Below are 11158 nucleotides of genomic sequence, written 5' to 3'. Positions count from 1 at the left end.
ATATTCTCTTAGAAAGAAACAAACTGCCAACAAAATCTTGCAGTAACTGTTTAGAAGTCATATATTTAAAGAAAACTAATCATGTAATACTTTTCTTTAATATTTAAAGATTCATCTACACTACAACTTCACAGTTAAGACTTCTTTCGATACCAACCCCTCCCAACCTCCAAACCAAATCAGCCAGCATTCCAGTCAAAGTTCATTCTCCTCTGGGTCCATTCTTTTTTAATGTTTAAAGCTTTTCTATGTAAAAATATAACCGCTCCTTCCTTCCTATTTTCTTTCCTTCCTTCCTTCCTTTCATATACCCAGTCTCAGTACTGTAATATGAACTACAGTAGTTGTTAAATATTATTGGTAGAATTCATAATTTATTATTAAACATAATTCTAAGTTATCATTTTGCATGTATATAATTTTATTCACTCATCCACATGTGAGCATCAAGAAATGCTCCAGTGGATATCTGAAAATCAAACACATTCCTATCTGTAATATTCCTCCTCATAAATGATGTGGGTCAACTCCCCTGACCGTATGGCAACTCCAGTTTTAGCCATCAGGTTTCCTGGCATGAGAAACCCAAAGTGACCAAGCAACAATAGCTTTACTGTTATTGAGGTTATTAATGTGCCAACTTGTGGGAGTGTCCTTTTTCTGAGAACCAGGACAAGTATACCCAAAATACTGATGTTTTTTATTATTCACTCTTAACATTAAGGTTCACACTTTGTGTTGCAAATTCTATGGCATTTGAAAAATGTACAATGACATATCTGTACTTGAGAACAAGTATAGTATAGTAGTAACATACTCTGTGTGTATTATAGTATCATACAGAGTACTTTCACTGCCCTAAACTCCTCCTGTCCTTAATCTATTCATGTCTCCTTCCCTCCCCGTGAAGTTTGAGAACCATTAATCTCTTCTTACTGTCTCCATCATTTTGCCTTTCCAGAATGTCATATAGTTGACATTCTGTACCCTGCCAAAACTGGGTTCTTGTGCTGAGCAGTATGCATTTAAGAACATTCCACGAATTTCTGTGACTTGATAGCTTATCCCTTTTTATCTCTGAATAATCTTTCATAGTATGAATGTGCCACAGTATGTTTAGACACTCAATTATTGAAGGATATCTTGGCTGCTTTCAAGTTTTGACAGTTATGGATATAGCTACTATAAACATTCGTGTGCAGATTTTTGTGTGGACATACATTTTCAACTCAAATTAATAAATACCAAGAAGCATGATTATAGATTAAATGGTGTATTAGTCTGTTTTCATGCTGCTAATAAAGACATACCTGAGACCAGGTCATTTATAAAGGAAAGAGATTTCATTGACTCAGTTCCACATGGCTGGGTAGGGCTCATAATCATGGCGGAAGGCAAATAAGTAGCAAAGTCATGTCTTACATGGCGGCAGGCAAAAGAGCTTGTGCAGGGAAACTCCCATTTATAAAATCATCAGATCTCATGAGACTTATTCACTACCATGAGAGCAGTATGGGGGAAACACCCCCATGATTCAATTATCTCCACCTGGCAAAACCCTTGGTACATGGGGATTACTACAGTTCAAGATGAGATTTGGATGGGAACACAGCCAAACCATATCAAATGGTAAGAGTATCTTCAGTTTTATAAGAAACTGCCAAACTGTCTTTCAAAGTGGCTGGACCACTTTGCCTCCCAGCCAGCAATGAATGAGAGTTTCTGTTGCTCTATATTTCAGTCAGCATTTGGTGTTGCCAGTGTTTTCGATGTAGCCAATCTCACAGGTGTGTAGGGGCATAGCATTGATGTTTTATTTGTGATTCCACGAGGACATGTGATGTTGAGCATCTTTTCATATGCTTATTTGCCATCTGTGTTTCTTCTTTGGTGAGGTGTCTATTCAGGTCTTTTGCCCAATTTTATTTATTTTTTATTTTTGTTTTATTTTAAATTCTGGGATACATATGTAAGATGTCCACATTTGTTACAAAGGTGAATGTTAGCCATGGTCGTTTGCTGCACCTATCAACCCATCAACTAGCTATTTTTTATGCTGTCCCTCCTACCCCCTCCCCGAGATACTCCTCCCCAGTATGTGTTGTTCCCCTCTCTGTGTCTATGTGTTCACATTGTTCGCTCCCACTTACAAGTGAGAACATGCGGTGTTTGGTTTTCTGCTCCTGCATTAGTTTGCTGAGGATAGTGGCTTCCAGCTGATCTATGTCCCTGCAAAGGATGTAATCTCACTCCTTTTTATGGCTGCATAGTATTCTATGGTGTATATGTACCACATTTCCTTTATCCAGTCTATCGTTGATGGGCATTTGGGTTGATCTTATGTCTTTGCTATTGTGAATAGTGCTGCAGTGAACATACATGTGTGTGTATCTTTATAACGGAATAATTTGTATTCCTTTGGGTATATACAACAGAAAATGGGATTCTTGGGTCAAATGGTATTTCTTGTTCTAGGTCTTTGAGGAATTGCCAGACTGTCTTCCACAATGGTTTAACTAACTTACATTCCTACCAACAGTGTAAAATTGTTCCTATCTCTCCACAGCCTCATCAGCATCTGTTGTTTCTTGACTTTTTAATAATTGCCATTCTGCCTGGCATGAGATGGTATCTCATTGTGGTTTTAATTTACATTTCTCTAATGCTCAGTGATGTTGAGCTTTTTTTCATATGTTTGTTGGCCACATAAATGTCTTCTTTTGAGAAGTGTCTGTTCATGTCTTTTCCCCACTTTTTAATGGTGTCATTTGATTTTTTCCTGTAAATTTGTTTAAGTTCATTGTAGATTCTGGATATTAGATCTTTGTCAGACGGATAGATTGCAAAAGTTTTCTCCCATTCTGTAGGTTGTCTGTTCACTCTGATGACAGTTTCTTTTGCTGTGCATAAGCTCCTTAGTTTAAATAAATCCCATTTGTCAATTTTTGCTTTTACTTGCAATTGCTTTTGACATTTTCATTATGAAATCTTTGCCCATGCTTATATCTTGAATGGTATTGCCTAGATTTCCTCCTAGGGTTTTACATTTAAGTCTTTAATCCACCTTCAGTTAATTTTTGTGCAAAGTGTAAGTAAGGGGTCCAGTTTCAATTCTCTGCATATGGCTAGCCAGTTCTCCCAATACCATTTATTAAATAAAAGACCCTTTCTCCATTGCTTGTTTTGTCAAGCTTGTCAAAGATCAGATGGTTGTAGGTGTGTGGTCTTATTTCTGAGCTCTCTATTCTGTTCCGTTGGTCTATGTGTCTGTTTTTGTACCAGCACCATGTTATTTTGCTTACTGTAGCCTTGTAGTATAGTTTAAAGTTGGGTAGCATGATGCCCCTCCAGTTTCGGTCTTTTTGCTTGTGAATGTCTACTTCTGGGAAGAATGTCAGTGGTAGTTTCATGGGAATAGCACTGAATCTATAAATTACTTTGGTTTTGTCCAATTTTTAATTGGGACATTTGTTTTTCTGTTGTTGAGTTTAAGGGTTTTTTTTTTGTTTATTTAATAGTTTGAAAATCAGTACTTCATCACATGTGTTTTGCAAAGATTTTCTGCCAGTCTGTGGCTTGTCTTTTCATTCTCTGAACAATGTCTTTCACAGAGCAGAAGTTTTTAATTTTAATGAAGTTCGACTTACCAATTTTTTGTCATTAATAGTGCTTTTTTTTGCTGTATCTAAAAAGTCAACACCAAACCTAAGGTTGCCTAGGTTTTCTCCTATGTTATCTTCTAAATGTTTATATTTTAGCATTTTACATTTAGATGTATGATCCATTTTAGTTAATTTTATGAATTTTATGAAGGTATGAGATCCCTCCCCCTCTCTCTCCATATCTACATCTATATCTATGAGGTATGCATATATATATATGAGGCACGTATACATATGAGGCATATATATATATACACACATATATTTGCATGTGGATGTCCAATTGTTTCAGCACCATTTGTTAAAAATTCTATCATTTCTGCATTGAATGGCCTTTGCTATTTCGTCAAATATCTGTCAACTCCACTTGTGTGAGTCTGTTTCTCAGCTCATTGTTCTGTTCCCTATATACATTTGTGTATTATTTCACCAATACCACACCCTCTTGATAATTGTAGCTTTATGGGAAGTCTTTTATTTTTAACTTTTATTTTAGGTTCAGAGGTACATGTGCAGGTTTGTTATAAAGGGAAACTCATGTCATGGAGTCTGTTGTACAGATTATTTCATCACCCAGGTGCTAAGCCTAGTACCCAGTAGTTATTTTTCTTGGTCCTCTCTCCTCCCACCCTCCACTCTCAGGTAGGTGCCCACTGTCTCTTGTTCCTCTCTATGTGCCCACATGTTCTCATCATTTAGCTCCCACTTACAAGTGAGAACACGTGGTACTTGATTTTCGTTCCTGCATTAGTTTGCTAAGGATAATGACCTCCAGCTCTATCCATGTTCCTGCAAAGGGCACGCTCTTATGGTTGCATAGTATTCAGTGGTGTTTGTGTACCACGTTTTTTTTTTATCCAAACTATCATTGATGGGTATTTAGATTGATTCCATGTTCTTTGTATTGTGAATAGTGCTACAGTGAATACACAAGTTCATGTGACTTTATGATAGAATGATTTATAATGTAATGGGGTTACTGGGTCAAATAGTAGTTCTGTTTTTAGCTCATTGAGAAATCACCATACTGATTTCCACAATGGTTGAAGTAGTTTATACTCCCACCATCAGTGTATAAATAACCCTTTTTCTCTGCAACCTCACCACCATTATTTTTTGACTCAGAGCCATTCTGACTGGTGTGAGACAGTATCTCCCTGTGGTTTTTATTTGCATTTCTCTAATGATCACTGATATTGAGCTTTTTATCATATGCTTGTTGGCTGCATGTATGTCTTCTTCTGAAAAGTGTCCATTCATGTGCTTTGCCCACTTTTTAATGTTTTTTTTTTTTTTTGTCAATTTGTTTAAGTTCCTTGCAGATTCTGAATATTAGACCTTTATCAGATGCATAGTTTGCAAAATTTTTTCCTATTCTGTAGGTTGTCTGTTTACTCTGTTAATAGTTCCTTTTGCTGTGCAGAAGCTCTTGAGTTTAATTAGATTCCATTTCTTAATTTTTGCTTTTGTCGTGATTGCTTTTGGTGCCTTTATCATGAAATCTGCTGATTCCTGTGTCAAGAATGACATTGCCTAGGAGTTTCTGGGCTGAGACTAGGGGGTTTCCTAGATATAGGATCATATCATCTGCAAACAGGGATAGTTTGACTTCCTCTCTTCTTATTTAGATGCCCCTGATTTCTTTCTCTTGCCTGATGGCCCTGGCCAGGACTTCCAATGCTATGTTGAATAGGAGTGGTGAGAACGGACTTCCTTGTCTTGGGCTGGTTTTCAAGGGGAATGCTTTGTAAGAAGTCTTGAAGTTGGGTAGTGTCAGTCCTCAGTCCTCTGACTTTGTTTTTCTCCTTCAGCCTTTTGTTGGCTAGTGTGGCCCTCTTGCCGTTCCATATAAACTTTAGAATTAGTTAGTCAACATTTAGAGAACAATTTGCTGGAATTTTGACTGGTATTATGTTTAATCTATAGATCAAGTTAGAAAGAACTGACGTCTTGGCAGTGTTGAGTTTTCCTGTTCATGCACTGGAAATAGCTCTCTATTTAGATCTTTGATTTATTTTATCGAGGTTGTAATTTTGTAGTTTTCCTCACACAGATCTTCTATAGGTTAGATTTATTCCTAAGTATTTCATTTTTATGCCAATGATCGAATAGCTTTAAGTTATATTATTCTTTTATTGTTTACCATAGATATTATAGTAGGCATTCTTTTAGTAGAGTATAATATGTATTATAATTGTCCTACTTCATAATTATCATGAATTTTAACTCTACATACATTTAAAACTCTACAAGTTGTTATAATTAGCATAGAAGTATGTTTTACACATTCAATATTCATTTAGATTTACTGACGTATTTACCACTCATGTAGTTCTTAATTTTTTTATGCACTACCATGTTTCTCTTAGCAATTATGTTATCTATGGGAAGGACTCCTTTCAGTATCTCTTAGTGCAAGTGTACTGACAGCAATTTCTCTAAGGTTTTTGTCTGATACGTCTTTATTTTTCCTTCAAAAGTGAAGTATGTTTTCACTGAGAATAGAATTATTTGTTGGCATGTACTTTCTTTCATCACTTTAAAGATCAGATTCCAGGGCCGCCTTTGTTGTCCTTTTTCTGTTAGGAAGTCAATCACTGTCAGTCTTATTGCTGCTCTTTGAAGTTAATTTGTGCATTTTGGGGATGTGTGTACAATTTTTCCTTTGATTCTGATTTCCAAAACTTTTACTATGGTGTCATTTTCTTTTTTATCTTTTTTTTTTTTTTAAGATGCTTTGGTTTCATAGTGCCTGTGAATTTGTGGCTTAATCTCTTTTTACCAATTTTAGAAATGCCTTCTTAGCCATTATCTCTTCAAATATTGCTTCCGCACCATTCGATCTCTTCTCTCCTTCTGGAAATTTAACTAGAACTATGTTACACCTATTTCACCATAGTCTTAGGTCTTTTATTCTCTTTTCTCTGTTTCCGCACTTCATTTTTTCCCATGCTTCTGTCTGGTTATTTCTTACTGACTTATCTTCCACGTAACCATTTCTCTCTTCACTGTATCCGATCTGCCATTTGGCCCATAGTTTGCATTCTTTATTTGCCATTGAATTTTGTATTTTCCATTTAATTCGCTCATATACATTTTCATTCTCTGAAGTCTTTTTCTATCTTGTCATCTATGTCAAGTATATTAATCAAAGTTTTGTTAAAGTCTGCATATGATAACTCTAATATCTGGATCACCATCGTTATGATTTTATCACAAGTTTTTTAGGTTCCAAGTCCTGGTATGTTTTTTAAATTTGATTTAATGCCAGAGATGTGCTTTAAAATACAAAAATCCTAGATCAATACTGTAGAATAGAACTTTCTATGAAGATGGAAATGTTCTATGTGTATGCCGTCTGATATGGTAACTATTAGCCACACAGAGCATTTGAACAGTTGAATTGTGATTAGTATGATGGAGGAAGTACTTTTTAATTTTATTTACTTTTAGTAAATTTAAATGTAAATAGCCACATGTGGCTTGGGGCTGACGTTGGTCAGCATGGTTCTAGATGAAGTTTCTTGCCTGGCACTGTGTAGTAAATGTTGCACATGCTCTGGCTGATATTTCTTCTACCAGAGAGCATAGTGTTTAGCTCCCAGCAGGAGGTAGAGCAGGAGAAGATCACTTGAATGTGATCAGGCGCCGAGCTGCGGTCCAGCATGTCTTTGCTCTCTCTCCAGTTACCCTGCCTCTTAGTTTGTGGTTCCCCAGGGTCATGCATGAAAGCCCAGTGTGAGAACCTGGGCCTCTCCACTTTGCCCAGTTCCAAATCCCAGTTTTTGTTTCCTGGAATAATGGGAACCCTGGTGTCTCTCCTCAGCCTTCCAGCCTGTCACGACCTGCCGGCTGCTCAGCTTCTCTGCCTCTTGGCCTGTGCTGCTCAGGAACGGGCAAAGGGCTTAGGAGAGTAATGTGTCAAACTCTTGAAACCACTTTTCTGCACTTCTTTTTTCCAGGATCTTGGCCTCGCAGGCCCTGGCCGTGCGGCAGCCCTGATCCTCCATTTTCATCTCATTAGGTCTGCCAGCCTAATGAAAGCTCTTCTCAGCCTCGAGCCCTCCACAGCTGCTTTCTGTTCAGCTTCACAGCCTCTGCCCCACACAGCTCAGGAATCATCAACTGGGCTGCCTTAGTGCAGACCCTGAGATAAATGTTACAGTAAAAGTCATTTATTTGAAGGCTGCAAGGGACACTGGTCATGGCATGGGGAAGTGATAGAGATGGGAGGGCAGCTAATAAATTTACTTTATTAAGCCAGTTACCACAGGAAGCAACTGGGGCTGAGCCCTTCAGGAAAACTCTGGAAAATGGCTCAAAACACCTGTCTCACCTTTGTCATACTTCATTTTTGAGGGATCTAGGGGGTTTTTGCACCGACTCCCAAGGGCTGCGTTGGGAGGGAGGTGGTGTCTGTATCCCCTACCCTACCTCCACCTCAGGTCCAGCCTGCCACCACTTAGAAGAGCCTTCTGAGCTTCCTCAAACCCCAAATTGTCAGGCACTGAGATGCACACACAGACATTGGAGGTCTGCTGGAACATACCCAAAGGCTGCCAGCTGCAGCAGAGCAAACGTGACATGGAAGGTCAGGTTCACCTCAATGAATTTGTTTTCCTTCCAGGATTTTAGTCCCTTCAGTCCTGCATACTTTAAGAGCTCTAAAACGCCCTCATACATCTATAGTTTTTTGTTGTTGTTCTATTTTTATCCATTATTTTCTGCTTGTTCTAAGTGGGAAGATGGGTCTCCTGAAAGCTAGTCAGTCATAGCTGACAAGTGGAAAGCTAGGTTGTTATATTTTGGACACTAAAAGTATTTTACTGAATGATTTATGGGCCTGAACACTAAAATATCTTTTTATTGATTTGGAATTTGGATAACTGTTATCCAATTTGTACCACTGAAATGAGAGTATTTTAAAGACCATCAAGCAATTCTCAACAAACACGGACCCACTGGAGACCCACTTCCTCATTTCAGTGACCTACTGATGTACGTCCCTTCCAATTAAATGTGTCTCCTACTGTATTTGTTTGTTATTTTTTCATATGTGATTGTCTATGAAAAATTAAAGAAACAGAGTGAAATCTTCCAATATCATCCTTCCACACAGTTCATTGATGGAATCACTTTGAGAACAAAATGGCAACTGCTAAGTGCGGGGAGAGTCCTCCCTGATGTGTGGTGTTTATGCTTGCACAATTGTAATGGTCCTGGGCTTGCTGCCAGGCCACAATCAGGCCCTGTTGCTGAGAGATCCTGGCCTCTAACTTGCTGAGAGCTCAGTTTCCCTTTTGGGTACTGCTGTTGGTGTCAGTTCTCATGCTCTCTGAAGCATCTACCACATCTTGGCTGTGTTTTACTACTGATTGACAACTGCCAATGTACATCTTCTCTTGGCGTCCCTGGAACTCCCCACTTTGGTACTTCCTTGTTCCCCAGACGGGCTGCCCCCACCTCCCGCCCCATGCTCTGTGCACAATTCTATCAGCACAGACCATGCTGAGCAGCAGGATGTGCATCAAGGACCATAAGTAGAGAGTTTCTGTGGACTGTCAGAGGCCACTGGGCAACAGGCAAGCAGCCGCCTTCATAGCAAGTTCAGGGAATTGGATTAAGGCAGGAGGAATTTGGAGGAACAGCGTCCACCAAGCATTTTTGGTTATACATACTAACAGTAACATAGAATTCAGTTCTACCCATATATACATAATGCTTTTTATAAAATGCACTAATGCAAATGAGTTTTTTTCATGTTCAAAAAAAAAAAAAAGCTCTCATTTCCTACTTCCAGTGGACCATTCTGATGACCTCTTGGGGAAACCATTAACGTAGACAAGAAGAAAGCCAGGTACCAGGAAACCCAAAGGCACTGCAACTGGAAAAGTGCCATTGGAAGGCAGCCCAAGGTCAGTCCTTGGGGTAGAAGTGACAACAGGCTGAGAGACCAATGTGTGCCAAGTTCCACAGGATGCAATCACTGAACTAGCTTCCCCCAGGACAGAATCCAATTTCAGAGGAGCTTAACTAAGCCCTGTAAGCAGAATGGCTAATGAGCAGCTTCCAATTGAAGTGGAATGTGTCGATGTGTCGAGAATTAGTGTTGTTTCCAGTGAGCAAAACCAAAGAGATCCTGAGCTTGCCCTGAGTTAGTTTCTTTGCCCTCAAAACCTTACATTCAATGCAATATATATTCCACTGGGCGGATATATTTGTATGTGTTTTCCAACATGGAACATCAGGGTGGATTTTCTATCTATTGGGGTGCAATTCAATCTCAAATTACTTACAGCAGAAGGAAGTATAGCATAACTTTTATGTCCCATTGTTTAAATTGAATGAGTCAAAATCCGATATTGGCTTTTGCAGTTAATGTTGAATTGGGAAAGAAAATGAAGCCACGGATGGTAGTTGTAAATGCTGGCATAGGTTTGCAGGGGAGCCTTGCATTGATGCCTCTGCCATCCAGTGTTTCTCACATCATCCATATTTGGCAGCAGTAGTAAAATGTGACTAGTACTGTGAAGGTACCGGCAATATTTGTGTTCCTTTTGACCAAAGTCAGAACCCAGTGCAGGATCCCCTGTAGGAGGAGATGTTACAAGGCTCCTTGTCAATCTTCGTGCAGATGGGAGGCACCGTGATGCATGCTGCCACCTGACCCTCCTTCTCATCAAATGGAGAGCACCAGGTAGCTTCTAGCTTACGTATCTTTATTGCTGGTGCTTATCTGTTAATACCATACACCTGACAGGTTGACATCCCCGAGCTCCTGGAGTGTGAACACCTGCAATTATTCTCCAACCAGGGCACTGGAGCCAACAGAAAGTGGCCTCTGCTCCATGCACAGTCGTGTATGTCTGACCCATCGTGACAAGATTTGAGAGAAAGTCTGTCTCAACCTTAGGAGAGGATGTTTTGTCCTAGGAGTGTCTGCTTTCCTTTCCTTGGATGCTTGTATGCAAATATGTTATATTAGGCAAAAAAATGTGATTATCATCATTTTTGTATCTGGCTTTTTTCCACTTTCTGTCCACCTATAAATTTGGCACCAATAAGTTTGAAAATAAGAGTTCTGGCAGGGTGCAGTGGCTCATGCCTGTAATTCCAGCACTTTAGGGTCCATGCAGGAGGATCAATTGAGGCCAGTAATTTGAGACCACCCTGAGCAACCTAGTGAGACCCTCAACTGTGCAAACATTTTTTTGTAAATTAGCCAGGTGTGGTAGTACACACCTGTGGTGATAGCTGGTGGAAAAGCTGAGGCAGGAGGATCGCCTGAGCCCAGGCTGCTATGAGCTATGATCGCGCCACAGCCCTCCAGCCTGGATGACAGAGCAAGACCCTGTGGGAAGGGAAGGGAAGGGAGGGGAGGGGAGGGGAGGGGAGGGAAAGAGTCCCTAGGTGTTGCCAAATATCACCATATCATCTATGGGGAAAAAATCTCTTGAAATGTGGTCGTCTCACTCTGTCACACAGCCTGGAATGAA

This window comes from Rhinopithecus bieti, unplaced genomic scaffold (genome assembly GCF_001698545.2).
Source record: "Rhinopithecus bieti isolate Rb0 unplaced genomic scaffold, ASM169854v2 scaffold_13247, whole genome shotgun sequence".
NCBI lineage: Eukaryota > Metazoa > Chordata > Mammalia > Primates > Cercopithecidae > Rhinopithecus > Rhinopithecus bieti.
The sequence above is the reverse complement of the archived record's forward strand: the minus strand, read 5'-3'. Positions refer to the sequence as shown.